Here is a 21,055-nt window from a genome sequence, read left to right on the forward strand (position 1 = left end):
TTGCAGATTCTGGCTGCAAAATTAACTGCTTCCTTGTACCTTCAAAGTTCACAGTTCTAGACATTTTTTTACAAGGCCAATCTCTTTGTGCTCTTATTCTCATCTCCTCTCAACTTCTATGGATTTTGTGCTACCAAGTATACTTGGATTTTCATTTCTCTCTGTCCTTTCTTATGTTTCTTCCTAATAGGATTTCATTGCTTCTTCATCACCCAACTTTGAGAATAAAGACCATGTCTTCATCATCCTTATGTTCATTCAGTTAGTCCTTTACTGAGTGCCTGCTTTGTGCCTATATAATTCTGGGCATCTGGGATGCAAAGATGCATAAGCTGTAGTCTGTCTTTTGTAGAGTACACACTCTTTCATCCCTCATCTTCAGCACTCTCATCAGTCCCTAACTTGACACTTTGCAATAAATAGTCCATCATTGAATTGAACAGCTATTAATAATATAGTCTATAATCAGATGCATCCTCAATTTAAAATTTGTTATACTGCATATTCTTTTAAAAGCTGTAGTAAATTATCACCTATGCAAAATTCAATCTGTAGACTAAACTCCCAACCTCTATTCAAATCAAACATTTTGTTTAAATCTTTTACTATATGTTGGCTAACTGAACATAATAAAAAATAAATAAATAAAATCTTTTTCTTATTTAACCCATAATCATCAGTACTCCTAGCAGTTCCATCAATAGCTACCTTAAATCTGGTGAATGAGACAGTTGTAAAATATCTTAGTAATTGCTAATTTATAGTAGTATTCAAAGTTCTTAGAATAGTGCTTCGTAAACTTTGGTATATGAATGAGTTACCTGAAAATTCTGTTAAAAAGAAGATTCTAATTCAGGAAGTTTGGACTGGGCCTGCATTTCTCTATGATGGCTACTAAGTCATGCCTATAGTGCTGGTTCAAGAACCATATCTTGATTGCAAGCTTCTAGAGTATTCTAGGATATTGAAGACAGGTAAAGATTAGATCAGTAATATTTCCTCATCTAATAAAAATTAAAAATGTAGTTTTATGTTAGCATACAAAGTATTAAAATTTATATTCATCAGAAAGGCAGCATATACTGCAGGAGAACAGCACCAACTTAAAGATGTATACACATGTACTAAATTTTATTTTTCTTTATTTTGTGGAAAATTGGAATTAAGTAGGTGATTGGATTATTAAAGAGATAAATATTTTTATCCAAACAGGGAAAAATCTGAGATATATTGAACTCATGAGCAGTGGAGAGACTAACTATATGGATCTTCAATCAGGGGCACATTTATATTTAGCCTTTCTGGTATTAGCTCATCACAATTGACAGACATGCTTTGGTTTTGAGTTTGGAATGTGAATATAAATGTGGCTGATGGAGAGAATGAATAGAGGATTTTTCTTAATGAAAATATATAAAAATAGTTTGGTGTAGCTAATTAATATTACTCATATGTTTAAACAGAACATATACTTAATTAGAGTAAGGTTTAAAGAAATATGACTTCTTGTTTTAACTAGAGGTCTTATTAATCTTTATTGATTACTAAATCCCTTCTTAATCCAACTCTGAGATTTTGAAGGTTTGGGGTTTGTGTTACTCTACCAGCAGCTTTTTTCAGCTTTTCTTATTCTATTCTTTAATTTTTCTTTTTTTTTTTTTTAGTAAAGAGTAACAATTACTTCTAAAATGGCAGGGAAAGAAAGTTATGCAGTCTTGTGAGGGCACTGTTCTCCACAAATCATCATGAATAAATTTTCTTTAGACAAAGTGTTTTCTGTCTTTGTCATTGTTTCTTCAGAAAACCTACTTTACGTCCTATACTAAACTTCTGTAGATACCCTGTTAACCAATGATATCCACTCACAAGATAATCGGGACACTTCTTTTTATGAAAATCTTGGGATTAAAATTATACACATACACATATATACCTATTTCATAATATAATTTTTAATGCACAGTAAATTTATTAACGTCACAAAATGATTTGTAAAGTACAAAAACTGTCTTCAAATCATTCCTCATCTCTGTAAAAATCTTAAATATGAACTGGTGAGAACTTTTGCCAATTTATAAATTCATATTCTATTAAAATTCAGTCACAAAATGAACATTTGTATTAGAATAAAATAAGTCTGTAATCAAGGCCTAAGTAACCTAAACTGTTTTAAATGTTTGCTTTAAAATAATGATCTTCATTAACTATGGTACTTGTTTTATTTTACGGTGTCTAAAAAAGTAGTCTACATAAACAATGCTGCAATAAATATCTTTATGCATATAATGATACATCTGGTAATTTTAATAATAAAACTCCTTTGTTGGTCAGAAGATAAGCACTTTTTATAAGGCATTGGCTCTGATTAACACCTTGCTACCTTTTAAATTTGTACTAATTTCCAATTCCTACACTGCAGAGTAGTGTGTGCCAGTTTTCTTAAACCCTCCCCCCAAAACTGAGTAGGATCATTTCTTTAGAAACCTTCATGGAGAGGCCTTCACTAACTCCCCAGCTTGGGTTTAATCCCCCTGCTACAATCTCCCATGACAGCCTATTCTCATACTTCCTCAGGTTCCAGTAATAACTATGTAGTAAGAATCTAAAAAGTATTAAAAATAAGCAAACAAATAAATAAAACAAAACTTTAAAGTCTACTTCTCCTTCATCATATTACAGTAGTTCTGTTTACTATGATCCATTTATGTTACCACTGTTATTATAATGACATATTTTGTCCAGTTTTGACAGATGGGGAAAAACATGTGAAATGGAAGATAATTCGGCATATGTTAAAAATTTATTTTTATGTTAGGTGCATGTTAAGAAAAACTCTCATAATGTAAAGAGTAGATATAGATATAAAATTTTTATTAAAGAAAGTCAGTTTCTCCTTAGCTCATTAGATAAATGCTGAACTGTCATTTAAAGAACATTGGTTGGAAGAGTTCCAAATTATTAGCCTACCCAGGGCACTCATATACCTCAGTATAGTCTTGGCCTTATAAATAATAAGACAGTGTGCCTGAGTACCCACAGTTTGCAATTCCATGGTGGATCCCAACATTGTAGCCTTTCACTCATTCTTGATTTAATTGTACCTGTCATGACCTAGACTTTAAGGTTGCTAGACATTTATGACTTTATATTTTAACTCATGCTGTAATAATTTTTTTCCACAAATATTTTTGCAAGTTTAAACATTTCAAGTGGCAAGTAGTTCATTTTGACAGCAATCAAACTCTATTATCAAGAGTGGATTTCTATTCTTCAGTGTTCTGAAGTGATTATTAATTTTTTTGGCCATAAACATTAAAGTCTAGTTCTTGGCAATTTTCCTGGAGACTTGGGAAGAGAGTATCTTATGTCTCAAATCTCTGAAGTATATAAATAAATCTCCAGGTCTAGAGGAGTAATTTCAATGAAATGTGATACCTTTATTCATGTGTGAACTCTTAGATGACACAAATTAAGTTGATTTGAGGTTTGTGCCATGTCAAGCTATGTATTTAATAAATGCTTTCAGAGAATATGAACTACTACTCTGTTGTTGCCATGATTCTCAGTTTTTTACAAGAGAACTACATACTTTTCTAGCTAATGTTTTCTTCATGTGTACACGTTTTAAGTTTGTTTGTGTGTTTGTTATGCCAAATACTTAAGTATATTCTTTATACTGAAAAGTATATGTAGGGATTTTTTTCCTATTCTATGAAATCAGGCACCTGCAGGAGAAGTATTACTAATTTGGTGCAGCATATAAATACTAAGTGTAGAACAACTGGGGAAGAGAAATAGCAAATGGCACACCTCATTGAATTTTAATTGACACCCTGTTCCCTGGCAGGACTTATAAGTTCCTATAAGACCTTCACAAAGGGGTTTCTTGTTAAAACATTTAGAGAAAACAGTGATCAGGTTAGCAACAGAAGCTAAAAATACAATTTCTAGGTGTTGGAGACTGTTGTATTTTTATAAACTAAAGCTGAATTATAAATGATTGCAATATATTTATGAATTATATAATTTTATAGACCTTTTACAACTTATGATGCCTCATGTAAAGTATCTCTTTTTCCCCCACAAATAATACAAGAAGATATGTGTGTGTATGCGTATGTATACACGTAGATGTAATTAACATATATCTATGTGACTTATGTGTGTTTATATAAGAATACATATGTATACACATATGTTTGTATTGGTGTGTATAATTAACCCTCATTTACAAATGAGAAAATTGACACCTAAAGACATCAGATAGCTAACTTGAGGCTTTACAGCTAGTAAGATCCATATTTAACAACTTGGATACTTAGAATCTTGGGTGAAGCCTATCAAGTCAGTATATAAGAAGCAATATGGCAACAAATAGAACAGATCCATTTGCAAATATTTGCAGACTGCCTACTGTGTGCAAACAGGGAAGGAACCCCATTTTCTTACTGCTCAGTTGCACTTTCTAAACCCGTTGGCTGTTTTATAGTTGCATTTTCATCATTATAAAGGCATGACCCTCTCCTGGGCTTCAAGCCAAATACCGAACAGCATGAGATAATGTGCAAAGGCTTATTCTTGTCATCTGATAATTTATAAAAGCAAAATTGTCCATAAGAAAGATTTCTATAAATATGTTTTATATAAAATAACTTGTAAAAGATTTTACTTTTTGAATTAAACCATTTATTTTCACTTATATTTTAAGATTGTTGATCAATTTGGCCTACTAAGTTGTTTCAGAAGCAGACATTCTTAGTGCCTGCCATTCTCCCTGGGAATGTGTGTCACTTTGTGGGAACCACATTATCTTTTTGAGGCCACCTGGGGATAGTTTATTAATTTGTTGGTTTACCAGTCTCTAATTATCCTGAAATACAACTGCCATTTCCAAAGGTGCTACAGGGAGCAGCACTGTAAATCTGATACTTGGTAATTTTCGCTTTATGATATCTTTCTTGGGAAATTCTGAATGCATATGTAGAAGGGAGCCGTGGCTGGAGTTCTTTTCTCCATCATTTATTATCCCCCATTGAAGACACTTTGTTTCTTTGCTCACTGAAGAGAAAAAATAACACACTTGAATTATTGGCAGCAAAATAGGAAAATAGCAACATGAGAAATGTGGTAATTAGGAGGTCTACAATGGCACATATCTGTCATAAACTGCCAATTAATCTTGATGATAAGAAATGTAGTCAACTTTAGTTACCAATAATTCCTCTTTCTAGAAGATCTTGACAACTGTCAATGGCCAATGCAGTTCCTAACTTTTCTTCTGTTTCATTAAATCACTATGGACACATCCTTCTACCTCACTTCAGAATTTTCATCGGTAGACTATAGGGAATATATTTCTAGCTATTGAGCATAATCCACATATTTGCTTATTTATACATTATATAGAACATGCGTATAAAGCATTGGGTGAATTCATGAAGAAACATGTGGAATATATTCCAAGATTCTTAAACTGATAGCTCATAGTGTGCTTCAGCATTTTCAGAAATAAGTGTTTTAGTTTCCTTTCCATGAAATTTATTACAAACTCATTTTTTCATCAGCTTCAATAATTTAAAATGTAGCTTAAAAAGGGGAAAAGTAGAGTTCGCAAAGTGCATATCTTGCAGTTCAAATGTTCTGGTGGTCTGAGTACCCTTGAAGTCTCTTGACTTCACATTCGCTCTCTGCACTAGTCTACTACCATTCACAGCCCAAGGTTAAGAAAGACCTGTTTACACTGTTTCCATTTCTCCTTTTCCATTCACTCTTCAAACCACTCCAATCTGGCTTCATATCAACTCTGCACGAAAACAGATTTGATCAGAACTCGATGTCACCAAACATCATCTTTCATTTCTCCTAATTCTTGATCTCTCAAAGCATTTGACCTGACTGGGCACTTCCTCTTTCCTTTATCATTTCTTCCTATCACTTTCATTTTTTTTCTCTTAGAATTCCCTGCAGGCTTGTCCTCTAAAATATGACTATTTTCAGAGTTCCTCAAGACGGAAAACTCTTAAATAAATATGGGTAGGGCCTCAGTTCTAAGCAGCAGGCTTAGAAATCCAAGAGCCTGCTTGACACCTCCAGCTGGATGTCTCACAGATGTCTCAAGTCTACCAAGTCTATAGCTGAACAAAGCGACCTTCGTCCTCTGTGCCCCACCCCCCTTTCAGATCCAGCCTTTCTCTTGTGTTCTGAGTCTCAGTAAATGGTATCCCTTTTCAGCCATTCCTTGAATCAGAAAACAAGGAATCACGCTGGACGTCTATCTCTTTTTATCCCCTTTTTCCAGTTATCACTTTTACTTTCTGAATCTACCTTGGATTTGCCTATTTCCAGTTGTCACCGCTGTAACCTGAATTCACATCACTCTGATCTTTTGCCTGGGTCAGGTTCTGCATTGACAGATTCTCACTGAGCAACCTACGTCTACTCTAGCCACCACACTACAGCCAAAGTGAACTCTTAAGAACACAGATCTGTCATGTTGCTGCCTTGCTTAAAACTCTGTGTTGGCTTCCCACCATTGTTAGGAAAATGATCACATGTTTAATACAGCCCATGATGCCCTGCCACTTTTCTAGCTTAATTTTGTGCTGTTCTCCTTCTAAGTGTCTTTCACTATACCAAGCACCTTAGTGTCTCAGGACTTTAGCACATTCCGTTCTGTCAATCTTGACAGTTCTCTGTACCCATTGAACCCTATCTCATTTCCCTTTACCGGTGAATAACTATGTATTCTTAAAGCTCAGTGAAAATGTTGGTTCTTCAGAAGCCTTCCTGACCATTCGGGATGCTCTTGTTATAAAGTCTCATTGGTAGTATATTCCTCTCTATTGTTGAATTTAGCACAATCACTAAATAATGGCTGAAATTACTTGTTTGAAGTCTTTCTCACCTGCTATAATATATGCTCCACGGGATAAAAAAAACCAAAACTGCATTTATATTGCTCTTGCTGTACAACATTCAAATAGTACCTTGCTATGAAAGTGCTTTCATGTATATTTACTTAATGAATGATCAAATGAATACTAACAATTTAAATGATAATTGATACTAGGTATTTCTAAAACTACTGGTGCATAGTAAGTACTTAATAAATGTTTATAAATAAATCAATGAATAATTTTTAAAAAGATACCATTTGTGTTTAAATAAAAGATGCTCATGATAAACATTTTGAACCGTGACCAGATTACTAACTGTACCTTTTGTTATCAAAATGATGTTTGTTATCTTTTGCTTTGGCAAAAGGATTTTTCTGTCCTCTTTTTTTTTTTAAGTAAGCTTTATGTCCCATGTGGGGCTTGAACTCGCGACCCTGAGATCAAGAGTTGCTTGCTTTACCGACTAAGCCAGCCAGGTGCCTCTTGAAAGAATGCTTTTCAGAGAAAATAACTTTGAATTCTTGGATGTCAACATATTAAAGTTGATAGTTACCATTTTATATCTAGGAAGAAGTTTCTTCCTGTCAGAGTCTACATATTTTTGATTTTAACAAAATGAGGTTGAATAAAATTTTCTGAAGCTTTTAGGTTTAACTTAGTTATTATATTATTTAGAATTGTTTTTTTTTAAACTCCCAAGAGTTTATGGAAAAATTCAGTGTCCTCTGTTAAATTGTAGCGTTTCCTTTAATGATGAATTTAGATAACACACACACTAGTACAGCTCTAACTTAATTAACTACAGAAATAAAAAACGTTTTATATCATGGTCTAGTTATTGCAGACACTTCAAAATATCATTTTAGGTGATCTCTATTTTGAAATTATGGTAGTTTTTTTGACCCGCTACTGTATTTTGTTACTTAATGTGCAATATGTACATAAAATGCCATATTATATATTTGATTAGTTTAAAATATTGATGACTGTAGGATTGGTTCCTTTGGAATGCTATGTGTATTTAACATGAATTTTAAAACATTATTCTGGGAAGAGGATCTTAGGTTTTATCAGATTGCCAAGGGTTCCCTGTCACATAAATGGTTAAGTACTCCTGCAGTATACTATTTTTTTTTTTTTGGTTGTGTCATTCATTGTGTTTAGTGTTCATTCAGAAAAACTCTTGAGGAAGGAGACTCCACTCTTCAAAAGAAAGATCAAAATGAAAAAGAATGCCACAGGTCCTACATTCAAATTCAGTTGTAAAACCTTATTTTTTCAAACTGTTTTGTAGGTAAGTTCCTTACCTTAATATGCAATATTCTTTTCCATCTCTATTCTGCTTTGTGCCCAAACTCTACTTGTTTCAGGCTGAAACTGAGGTTTTGAAGTAGAGTTGGGTCCCTGAACGCTTGCTACTTCACACCTCTCTGCAGGGAAGTAATTCTTTTGGATTAACTTTTTCACTTCCACTGTAGAGAATAAATACGTGTTTGCTGCTGATGAGAAAGAATTAACCTCAGGCTCACTCTATTCTGGGCCACACAAATCTATGCTTTTGAATAGAAGGAGATTGCAAGAAGCATCCTTATCATTTTGTCACACTGAGAGTGGAGGAGTTGGTTGAGGAACCTTGTTGTGGTTGGTAAAGGACAATCAAATCCATCCAATTAAAGTGAAAAAAATGAGACCACAATTGCCCTTCTCTTTTAAACTAGATTTTGTTGTTGTTTGAACTGAATTTTCCATTTCTTATGGTCATTAACCACCCAATAAGAGATAATATAGTTGAATTTGAGGATTGCCATTGAAAGTATAGTTCCATTCAATATTTCCACCATGATAAATTGGCCTTAAACAAAAGAGCAATTAACCATTTGTTTTAGTGAAATTTACAAGTAGTTGTTGATTATTTTTGTACATGTAGAAATTTTGTTTCATATATTTTATTGATAAAATTCTTTTTTTTTTTTAAGATTTTATTTATTTATTTGAGAGAAGAGAGAAAGAGAGAGCACAAGCCAGGGAAGGGGCAAAGGGAGAAGGAGGAGGACAAGCAGACTCCCCACTGAGCAGGGAGGCTGAAGCAGGGCTTGATCCTAGGACCCCAAGATCATGACCTGAGCAAAAGGTAGATGCTTAACTGACTGAGCCACCCAGGTGCCCCTGAAGTTATTTCTTTTTTTTTTTTTTTTAAAGATTTTATTTATTTGACAGAGAGCGGGAGAGAGAAGGAGAGAAAGCACAAGCAGGGGGAGCAGCAGAGAGAGAGGGGGAAGCAGGCTCCCCACTGAGCAGAGAGCCAGATGCAGGCCTTGATCCCAGGACCTCAGGATCATTATCTGAGCCAAAGGCAGATACTTAACCGACTGAGCCACCGAGGCACTCCAAGTGGGATAATAATCCCTGAAGTTATTTCTAAATGCATTATATTTTTCCTTGCTTTAACACACCTGCACGCACGTGCACAAACATACACTTGTGCCTGCATTCTAAAAATGATTTAATTATGACCATAAACATTGCATTCTGTTAATTATGGTCCACTTTTTCTCACGTTTTCAGATTACTAAAAATGACAGCATGTGTTGGTATTGGAAAGGACATTGGCTTTGAAGCAAGAGAGCTCGGCTTGATTTCTGGCTCTTCTGTTCAGTATGTAGTTTTGTGATCATGGGCAATTTATTTAAGCACAGCTCAGTTTACTCAACTGTAAAAAGAGGGTATTAATACTACCTCATTAATTGAATGAAATAGTAGATGCACATTGAGTGGTACGTATCTGGTACCTAATAAATGGTAGTGATAGTACTAGTGTGTTGTAAAAGTCTATCATCAAGACAACTGAATACTTTGTGTTTTTTCCTATATGAAAGGTCTACTCCAGTGTTCTTTTGTCTACTTTTAGTGGCTAACATATCACTGCTGAAAAGGTGTTTGTACCTGGTAGCTCCTTCCTTATTTTTGCCTTGGCCTTTTCTTCCTCTCTATAATGTTGATTCATAATTTTTAGTGTTATGATCAGCAGTTCTATCATTTTATAGACAGGCTTAGCACATTTGATCAGTGAATTAGTGAATCATGTTATGATGCATGTGATTCTTTTTTTCTCACAGATCCTATTGTCTTTTGGATGATTTTATGTTTGTTTAGAGGCTTTTCTGTTCGGTCTCTTTTGAGATTATGGGAACTGCCATGAATAAACAAATATAATCAGGGCTGCTTCCCTGTGTAATCTTCAATGTCCCTTGCAGGTCACCCACCTAAAGGGACATCTTTCTATCTTTAGGCATGCCAGAGGACAGTGCATTGGGCAAGGGTGCGTGATTTTTCCTGTAGAGTTTCCTTTAGCTTCCAGTTCCTCTCCTCTGGAACACATTACTCTTTCTTTCCTCTGCGACTCTGGGTGTTGGAGCTGTGGGACATTTGTCAGTCCCCTGAGCTATTCAATGTACTATTCTTTTTTTTTTTTTTTTAAAGATTTTATTTATCTATTTGACAGAGATAGAGACAGCCAGCGAGAGAGGGAACACAAGCAGGGGGAGTGGGAGAGGAAGAAGCAGGCTCATAGCAGAAGAGCCTGATGTGGGGCTTGATCCCACAACGCCGGGATCACGCCCTGAGCCGAAGGCAGACGCTTAACCGCTGTGCCACCCAGGCGCCCCTCAATGTACTATTCTTGTCCTGTTTGCTAGGAGAGAAGTCCTCAGCTCTTCAGTTTGCTCCCCTGGAATACAGTTCTCCAATTATCTCAAACTCTTCTCTTTAGGGCAGATAGCCATGCGGTGAGGTTGAAAGAGGCAGTATGGGTTCTAGTGGGGTTGAGCCCAGCCTAAACTGTATGCTTGGGTGGACTGCACATTCTGACATCCTGACCTTGTGGCTGTAGTTCAAACAGCCCATCTCCACCAGATGTCTTCTCACTCATTTTCTCACAATTTTCCTTGAGAGTCTAGGTGTCTTTCTGATATTCTCACTTCATACTTCCATCATCCCAAGTTCATCAGAAAGATGCTGCTTCTGGAATAGGTTCAAATCTCTTTCCCAGAGGCCCATATTTAAGAATATTTTGAGACAGGAAGCTCATCAAATATTCTCTAATAGTTAGGTTCCCCTCCCTCTCTGGCCTCCAACTCCAAACAAGGCACAAAGTAAAATTCTAATATAACCTTCAGCTCTGGCTGAGCCAAACCATGCTGTTATAAAAAGAAGTTTTGCAAATCTTATTGTTTCAACATTTAGATATTTTGAAGAAAGATTTTAAAAGTCATTTTCATTGTATTTGAAGTTTTTACCATTCACTGTTCCTGTTACCCTGTGTTTATGTATTTGCTTTTCTTTCAGTCAAGTTTTTACTATCAAAAATATATTTAAATTATAAATAGCATTTCTATGCTAACGGATTTTTCATATTTTTCTTTTCACCAGCAAACAATAAGTCAAGATATTTAACTAAACAGCATATCTATATAATAGCAGTTCTAAAAAATTTTAGGTAAATTTGTGAACATTAGAAATTATACTTTACATGAAAATATAAGGTTCATGTAGAACTTTTTCTGAATTTTAAAAATAGTATCATATACTTTCTTTTTCTCTGAATTCATGAATTGATTGTATTGGTGTGTTTTTCATCAACAAGTTAATCTTAGGAGAATGGATTTGCTTTAAAAGGATTGTGAGAAATATCTGACTTTAATGTTCAAATGACCCGTGATGTGAACGAAATAAGCACAAGGAAGTAGGCTTCAGCACACAGATCAGAGTTTTTAGTCCTAAGAATAGGTTTGGTAGGAATCACATTCAGCTGTAACGGGAATTTATATATGGAGCAATGTAGCAAGGTAAATTCTTCACTTAAGGGATCAAAATATAAAGCAGACTTAAATAACTTCTAGTTTTGCTCCATTATGATTATGGTGTTAGTTTATCATCATTTGCTCCTAATGTTTATTTTATGCGTCTGTGTGGAGGATAGATTTTGTCATTGGTTTTGTTTTGTTGTGGGGATTTTTTGCTATTATCTGTTGTAAGCTGCTTATTTCTTAATGTTTCACAGTTTCATTCAACAAACATTTATTCCATGCCAAATCTGGAAAAGGCTTTGTGAGATACTGTTGGAGTGACAGAAATGAATAAGATATGAACTTGTATTAGCTCCTAAGCTACTGAGGCAAAAAAAACCTACAGATAACTAATTCGTATAGAGCAAAGGAATTGAGAGCTGTAGCAAGTATGCAGAAGGACAGTTTTAAACTGGGTGTGGAGAGGAATATTTCTGTATTTCATGAGCAAATTCTTTTTTTTTTTTAAAGATTTTATTTATTTATTCGACAGAGATAGAGACAGCCAACGAGAGAGGGAACACGAGCAGGGGGAGTGGGAGAGGAAGAAGCAGGCTCATAGAGGAAGAGCCTGATGTGGGGCTCGATCCCATAACGCCGGGATCATGCCCTGAGCCGAAGGCAGACGCTTAACTGCTGTGCCACCCAGGTGCCCCTCATGAGCAAATTCTTAAAAAAGAAGCGGGATTTTTGGTTGCTGGACCTGGCATTCCATCAATAGCTAGTGAATAATATGGATTATTATTAGAGATCTGTTTTTTGTATTCAAGTATGATGAATAGAAAAAAATTAAACATTTTTAATTCTAAAAATTATGACAGGTGAAAGCACATATAAACTCTGTATCACATGTACTTTTCTTTGGGAAGCAATATAAAATCAGGTCACAGAAGAGGGAAGTGGCTTCATCTGAACGGTTCCTCTAGGAATCACTAACATTTGAGTTAAAATTGGATAATTTTTTTCAAATAAATGTAGCTTTCATCCCAGTGGCTGTTTAACTCTTAGGCAATCTATCTAGTCAAGAGAAGCATGACGTTTCACATTGCTAGACACGGGTAGACACTCCATAGTTGCTCTTTCTTGCCACTGTTTTCTGTTTTGGACAAAACTGATTAACCAAATCTGAAAGTTTTTGTTTTAATTTTGGGGGGAATAAATCCAACAGATTTTGAACGGTAAAGGCAAAGACATTTATTTTTATTATATAGCTTACTTTTCTGTAAGATGCTCAGAGTGTTTTATGGGCTTATCAGGGGCATATTTAGAAATCAAACAGAGAAAAGGTTTTAATAAAGTCATGTTTCACAGTATCTTTCTAAATCTCTCACATATCCATTAGCTCAGTTACCAAAGCTCATGCCATTTTGTGATTGTGGAACTTAATAAAAGTGTTCCCATTCCCCTCTTTAATTGTTGGGTCTGTGCAAAATATTAATTGTCATCAGCACTAGAAAATTTGCACAAAATAATAAGTCATGTGGCTAAATCCAGGAAAAAAATGTAACAAAAAAACACAAAAATAGAGCCATTCCTTAACATTCTCTCTTCCTCTCCTCAGTCCTGTGGGAGTTTAGCATATTATATTTATTTCTGTGCAAATTTTATAAATCTGTATGCTCTTTTCATGGCAGAACTATCTTTGTGTTTCTTGCAACAGATATATGGCCCTTGCATATAAAAGATATTTGATAACTATTACACTGAATCATATAAATTGCTGTTTGTCTAGAGTCAGATATAATCAAATACTAGTAATGTCAGATGGTTCAATTGAAATTCATTGAATGAATGAAGAAATGGATGAATGAATTATTCTTCCAACTCATAGTCTGTGGATTTTTATCATATAACCCAGAACTTTCACTGAATAGTGCACCTTACTGAGCTTGTCATTCTAGAGCACTGCTTTCCAAGCTTTTTTGGTCACAAAACCCCATTAGTAAAGCATGTTTAATGTGACACATTCAAATACGTATTCTTACTATAATCTATATGCATATATTTTATTGTCATATTAAGGTATTCCTGCAATCCTGTGCATCATTCATTAATCACCTGCGGTATGCATAACCCATTTTGGGAAACACCATTCACTGCTGATTTTTCTGGTTCTCTCAGACAATTACAAGTTTGTTTTCACTGATCTTCAAAATCAATACTTCCTGAATAATTTCATCCAAATTTATAATTTCTGTGTAAAGATTGAATGATGGATTCCAATCAAAGTTGGGGATGGGGCCCTTCTCATATATAAACACATTAATTAAACAACAAAGGGAGGCTTCATGCATTCAAGCAAATTCCTTCTCTTGCAAATCTAATTTATTTATTTACTATTAATTAATTACTATTTTAAAGATTTATTTATTTGAGAGAGAGAGGGAGAGCAAGCAGGGAAGGGGGAGAAGGAGATGGAGAGAATCTCAAGCAGACTCCCCACTGAGCGCAGAGCCCCACCTGTGACTCTATCTCACAACCCTGAGATGACGACCCCAGCCAAAATCAAGAGTCAGACGCTTAACTGACTGAGCCACCCAGGTGCCCCTGCAAATCTATTTTAATGCAATTAAAAATAGTCACTTTTTATTCCAGGTTATGTTGTTTTCGATTTGTATCTATTGAATCTTCCATAAATTGCAATATATTCTACATAGGATTTATGATTTCCAGTTTATCCTGCCTCATAAAATGTTTTTAATACTTTAGCCTACATTTATTTCTCCTTAAAAATTCTGATAGCATGTATTATCTAATTTATACAATGAAAGTCATCATCATATACTGTTTTTGTTGGGAAATATAAGGTAGGGGTAAATGTTTGAACTGGATGATCTCCTAAGTTTGATTCTAAGATTTGGTGCTTCTTAGTTTTATGAAGGCTTTAAGATTTGAAAATGGCCTTTTTCAATCAATGCAAGCAATAACCATATAATCAAAATTATTTCTCTATTTTTTTTAAATAAACAGCTGCTAGAGGACAGTTAGAGAAACTGAGACTCCAATTCTTCCTTTAAATTTGGCTCCTTTATTCAGCGTGATGATTGATATCACTCACTTATCATTTAACTTGATACTCTTCTCTTGGCAACAGTTACTTTCCATTAGGCTCAGTGGGTGATATCATCACTGTCCATATGATTAAATGACACTTAGTAATATGGATTTCCCAAATTGTGTAATATCTTCCTACTATGTCATCACTATCCCCATTTTATAGCCAGAACACAGGCAAATTTGGCTGTACAGTGAAGACTTCAGATAGATAAATACAAGAAGGGGAGGTTTTAATTTGGCATTGGCATTGTTTAACATTCATAAAAAATTGTTTTACTGCCCAGATGTTGGAAATTTATTAATTATCATATTGGCTCTTGGGCCTGGTTCTTGCAAGAACTATAGTAGATGCCAGAAGCTAAATAACCTTTTGTCATTCTGCTGAATAAAGGATTGTTTGTGCTCTCCAGTTGATGAATTATCTCTGTGCCTTGTCATTATAAAAAGAAACTCATCTTGTTCTCTGGCCTGGCAGGAGATGAGAAGGCCCTAGAGAGAGCACAGAGAGTTTTTCCTCTCACAAATCATATGTAGGATAGATGCTATGGGTCCTGTCTGGAACTGAATGTGGAAGGAACCCAGGACAAAGCATAAAACTTGCATTGTTACTACTAGTTGATATATGATAGATTATTACAAATTTACAGAATTAAACATCTGCTTTTATCCATACTAAATTATTTTAAATCTAGCAGTCAATTCTAGCACAGATAAATGTACTTTTGTGTGTGCTTTTTGGAAATAAGGGAAAGTTTAAATTCTAATGAAGCTAAGACAATATCAGTAGTTTTATAATTATTTTAGTACTTCATGACAAAAACATATGGAAACACTTGTTATCAAAGGCTATCACTGTGTATTGAAGAGAAAAAGCTAATTTATTTCTTTAAATTACTGTGTTTCCATAAACAAAATGTGTCAAAATCTGCAACTGGATAAACTGTTTTGCTGGGTTTTTTTAATTAATGAGTAAACTTTATTTTTTAGAGCAGTTTTTAGGTTCATAGCAAAATTGAGCACAAAGTACAGAGAGTTCCCATATAACCCTTGTTCCCTCACGTGCACAGCTTTTCCCACTATTGATATTCTGTCCCCACACATGCATTGCCTCACCCACTACTGATATCCCACACCACAGTGGTACCTTTGTTATAATCAATGAGCCTGCACTAACACATCATTATCACCCGAAGTCCATAGTTTGCACTAGGGTTCACTCTTGGTGTTCATTATGTCAGTTTGAACATATGTATAATGGCATCTATCCACCATTGTAGTATCGTACAGTACAACTTCATTTCTCTAAACCCTCTGTGCTCTCCCTATTCATCCCTCCCTCCACACCCCCAGTCACTGGTAACCACTAATTACTGTCTTTATAGTTTTGCGTTTTCCAGAGTGTCATATAATTGGAATCATAAGTAGGTAGCCTTTTCAGATTGGCTTCTTTCACTTAGTAATACGCATTTAAGTTTCCTCCATATCTTTTTAAGACTCAATAGCTCATTTCTCATTGTCTGGGTGTGCCACAGTTTATTTTTCCCTTCACCTACTGAAAGACATCTTGGTTGCTTCCAAGTTTTGACAAGTATGAATAAAGCTGCTATAAACATCCATGTACAGGTTTTTATATGGACATGTTTTCCACTCCTTTGGGTAAATACTAAGGGATATGATTGACAATCATACAATAAGAATATGTTTAGTTTTACAAGAAACTGCCAATTGGCTTGAGAAATGGCTGTACCATTTAGCATTCCCACCAGCAATACATGAGAATTCATGTTGCGCCACTTCCTCGTCAGCATTCAGTGTTGTGACTGTTTTTGAATAATCATATCTAGAGACTTACCAATTTATCTTTTCAAAGAACGAGCTTTTGGTTTTGTTCATTTTCTCTATTGGTTTCCTGTTTAGAATTTCTTTGATTTTTGGCTCTAATTTTTATTCTTTCTTTTCTTTTCCTTACTTGGATTTAATTTGTTCTTTGTTGTTGTTCCTTGTTAGTTATTAAAATGAAACCTAGATTATTGATTTTAGATCTTCTTTTTAAATACATGTATTCAGTGCTATAAATTTCCTTCTAAACTCTGCTTTCCTGGTCTCCCATAAATTTTAATAAATTATATCTTCACTTTCATTTAGTTCAAAATATTTTAAAGTTTCTCTTGAGATTTTTTGTTCTGGCCCATGTGTTATCTAGAAATTGCTTAATCTCCAAGTATTTTGGAGGTTTTCCAGCTATCTTTCTGTTATTGATTTCTAATTTTTTCCATTGTGATCTGAGAGCAGGCATTGTGTGATTTTTATTCTTTTAAAATATGTTAAGGTATCTTTTAGGGTACAGAATGTGGTCTGTCTTGGTGAATGGTCCATGTGATCTTGAGAAAAATGTGTACTATACTATTTTTGGATGAGCCAGTCTGTACACATCAATTATATCCAGTTGAATGATGGTGCTGTTGAGTACAACTATATCCTTGCCAATTATCTACCTGCTGAATCTGTCCATTTCTGATAGAGAGGTTTTACATGACCAACTATAATGCTGGATTTCTCTATTTCTTTTTATAGTTCTATCAGCTTTTGCCTCTCATGTATCTTGATGCTCAGTTTTTATGCACATAAGCATTAAGAATTGTATGTCTTCTTGAAGCATTGACCCCTTTATCATTATGTAGGACCCCTCTTTATCCCTTATAATTGTCCTTGCTCTTCCACTGTGAGTTCATAGTATCTAAATGAAGTAATAAGGAGGGAATGCACGAGTTAGAATAAGAGAGCTATGAAGACTTTAGCTGGATTCCCCGCGCTCACTTATTCTTCAACCAAATACAATTATGAATTCTGCACGCATAACTCATTGATAAAATTGCTTGTTCTAAATCCAATGAGCTAATTTTTATTCCTTATCTTATTTGTTCCCTCAACTGTATTTGACACATACAGACTACTTTCCTCTTTTGAAATATTCTCTTCTTTTGCCTTCTGAGCAATCTCCTTATTCTCTATTTTTTACCCACTCTTATCTGTTTCAGATATTTTATCCTCTCTTACTTCATAAAACTGTGACATTACTTTAAATCCTCTTCTTTTCTCCCACTGTGCACTTTCCTGGAGCAATCACATTCACTTCCACAGCTTAGATTTCAACTTTTATAGTTATAATTTTCACATCTATACTTTCAGTTTAGGTCAATCTCCATAAGCTACAGACCAGCATATTCAGGTGCTTACTGGAAAGCTCCACTGGGAAATCTTTCAGACACCCTAAACTCAATGTATAGAATATTAAATTCAAAGATTTTCTTTATAACTTTAGTCCTTTTTCTGTATCCTTATTTTAGTGCATGATGTCAGTCACCATATCATGTTGCTTTAGTGGAGAAATTTGGAATAATTCTTAACTCCTTTTTCTTCTCATTTCCAGTATCCATTCAATCACAAATTTTTGTATTTGAACCCCTCAAAATCTTTTGAATCTACTCAGTTACCCCCATCTTTTCAAATCTGTGTTATTATCATATTTCATATTTGAATGGGATTGCCATCATCATCTCCTAATTGGTCTTTGTCTCTCCAGTCTCTCTACTTTCAAATATCTGTCCTCTATTAAGCTGTTTATATAGCCTTGCTGAAGTTTCAACCACTTTAATCTTTCAAAAGGGATGATGGGTTTTCTGTCCTGTTAGTATGCACTAAGGTTGTTTTCCTTGAATGGAACTCATTCTTTTTTTTTTTTTTTTAAAGATTTTATTTATTTATTCGACAGAGATAGAGACAGCCAGCGAGAGAGGGAACACAAGCAGGGGGAGTGGGAGAGGAAGAAGCAGGCTCATAGTGGAGGAGCCTGACGTGGGGCTTGATCCCATAACGCCGGGATCACGCCCTGAGCCGAAGGCAGACGCTTAACCGCTGTGCCACCCAGGCGCCCCGAATGGAACTCATTCTTATGATCAGTTCTCTCCTAGTCATCTTTCTTGTGTAGCTTAAATGTTGCTTTCTCTGGAAATCACTTTATGGACATACAGAGTGTGTGTGAGGGGCTCCTTCTACAAACTCCTATCTCATCTTTCTTGTTTATTCTGTAGTATGAGACTTATCACACGGTTCCATTGTCTGATTAGTTGTCTCCACTAGACTGCAAACTCCATGAGAGCACAGATCTTGACCTTTTTCATTATTGTGCCCCTGGAATCTAACACAGTGTTTGGCATGGAATAAACAGTTAAAAGCAGTTAAAAGCATTTTCTTAATGGAGTAATAAAAACTGAAACAGCAGTCAGAAAACAATATGGAATAATTGCAGGGAGTTTTATTAATTGTTTGCATTTTGGAAGTTCTTCCTCACAAAGATTTATGGTATTTAAACAGAAAGAAAGGAGAGGCTACATTTGAAGATGCTTAGAAGAAAGAGAAGGAAGGGGAGCAGCAGGCGGATGTTCCTTAGGAAAGAGGTAGGAAGAGAAGCAGTATTTCTTACTTTAATTTTTTTTTTTGTTTATCTTCTTAGTCTAATATATACCCATGGTACAAAATTCAGAAGTACAACAGAATGTATAGTGAAAAGTTAATCTTCTGCGTGCCCTCACACCCAACCATCCTTTTCCTCAACCTTGGGGATAATCACTGTGATCAGTTTTCTTTTTTATCTTTCCCTACACAGTCTATGTATTCCTAAACATCCATATGTTTATATGTGTGTGATTTTAAAAATATATCTTTGAGTCAGAAGCATAATACACAGTTTTCTGTTTTCCATTTTGCTCCTGCAATTATCTATCTATCATCTATCTATCTATCTATCTATCTATCTATCTATCTATCTATCATCTATCATCTATTATCTATCTATCATCTATCTATCTATCTATCATCTATCTATCTATCATCTATCTATCTATCTATCTATCTATCTATCTATCTATCATCTATCTATCTATCTATCTATCATCTATCATCTATCATCATCATCTATCATCTATCTTGTATCTATCATCTATGTCCTCATCAGTAATATAGGATTACATTTTTCTTTTTAAACCTTCATGGACTTCCATTATATGGATGGGCCATATTTTATTGACTTTGCTCCACACTGATGGAAAATTCTGTAATAACAAACAGCACCACAATGTATACCCTATACAAACATCATTTTGCTCACATGAAAAAGAAATAATACTTAAAATTAGAAATGCTAGATCAAAGGGTACATATATTTTTAATCTTGAAACATCTTACTAAGCTGCCTTTGTTTGAGCTGTACTAGTCACCCTCCCACCAGCTGCATCTTCAACTGCCTCTATATAGGCACCGCTACTAATGCGGTATGTTGCCAGACAAGCTTATTTTTGCCAAACTAACAGGTTAAAAATGTCTCATTTTAGTTTTAATTTAAATTTCTGCTAATATCACTGGGATACAGTGTCCTTTTCTATGTTTAAGAGCCATATATTGTTGATTCTTTTATTTTCATTTTTTTGGTAAACAGTCCATATGGTTTGCACAGTATTGTTTAGCTGGATGGGTCTTGTGATGATTTACATCAAAGTTACATATTGCTATAAATATTTATGTATATAATGTATAATTTTATTTAAGAATTTACAACTGTAACTGTAATTATTATATAGTTATATATATATTTATAGTTACATGTCACAAAGGTATACATATATGTATGTGCATTACCTGTGACATGAGTTGAAAATATTTCCCCCATTTATCTTTAATCTTTTGACTTTGTTCATGGAGTTTTCCCTCCCTTTGGAGAATCTTTTAATTCTATATAGTTATATTTGTCAGTTTTTATTTTATTGCTTCTGAGTTTTGTATAATTTGGAAAGTTATTCCTCATTCTAAATTATGTTTTAAAAATTCTGTTTTATTTGAGTTATTTTTTTTACATCTAATTATTTAATTCAGCAGAACTTTATTTTGTTGTAAAATATGTGATTATATCCAACTCTTTTCAGATAGTTTTCCAGACTGTCATAATACTATTCATTGTACGATACATATTTTCTTCACTGACTTGAAATGTCATTCTTTTCATATATGTCACTTACCATTTGCTAAGTTTTCATCTGTGATTTATTTATAGGGTTTCAATTTGATTTGATTTGATTCCTCTTCCTTTCTACTTCCTCACAAGGGAATTATTATAGCCTTGTATTTTGATATTATAGTAAAGATAGTTCTTTCTCATTACTCTTTATTTTTTGCTAGCTAGTTGTGATTATTATTCTGTGTTGT

The sequence above is a fragment of the Ursus arctos genome, unplaced genomic scaffold (genome assembly GCF_023065955.2).
Source record: "Ursus arctos isolate Adak ecotype North America unplaced genomic scaffold, UrsArc2.0 scaffold_4, whole genome shotgun sequence".
In the NCBI taxonomy this organism is placed as follows: domain Eukaryota; kingdom Metazoa; phylum Chordata; class Mammalia; order Carnivora; family Ursidae; genus Ursus; species Ursus arctos.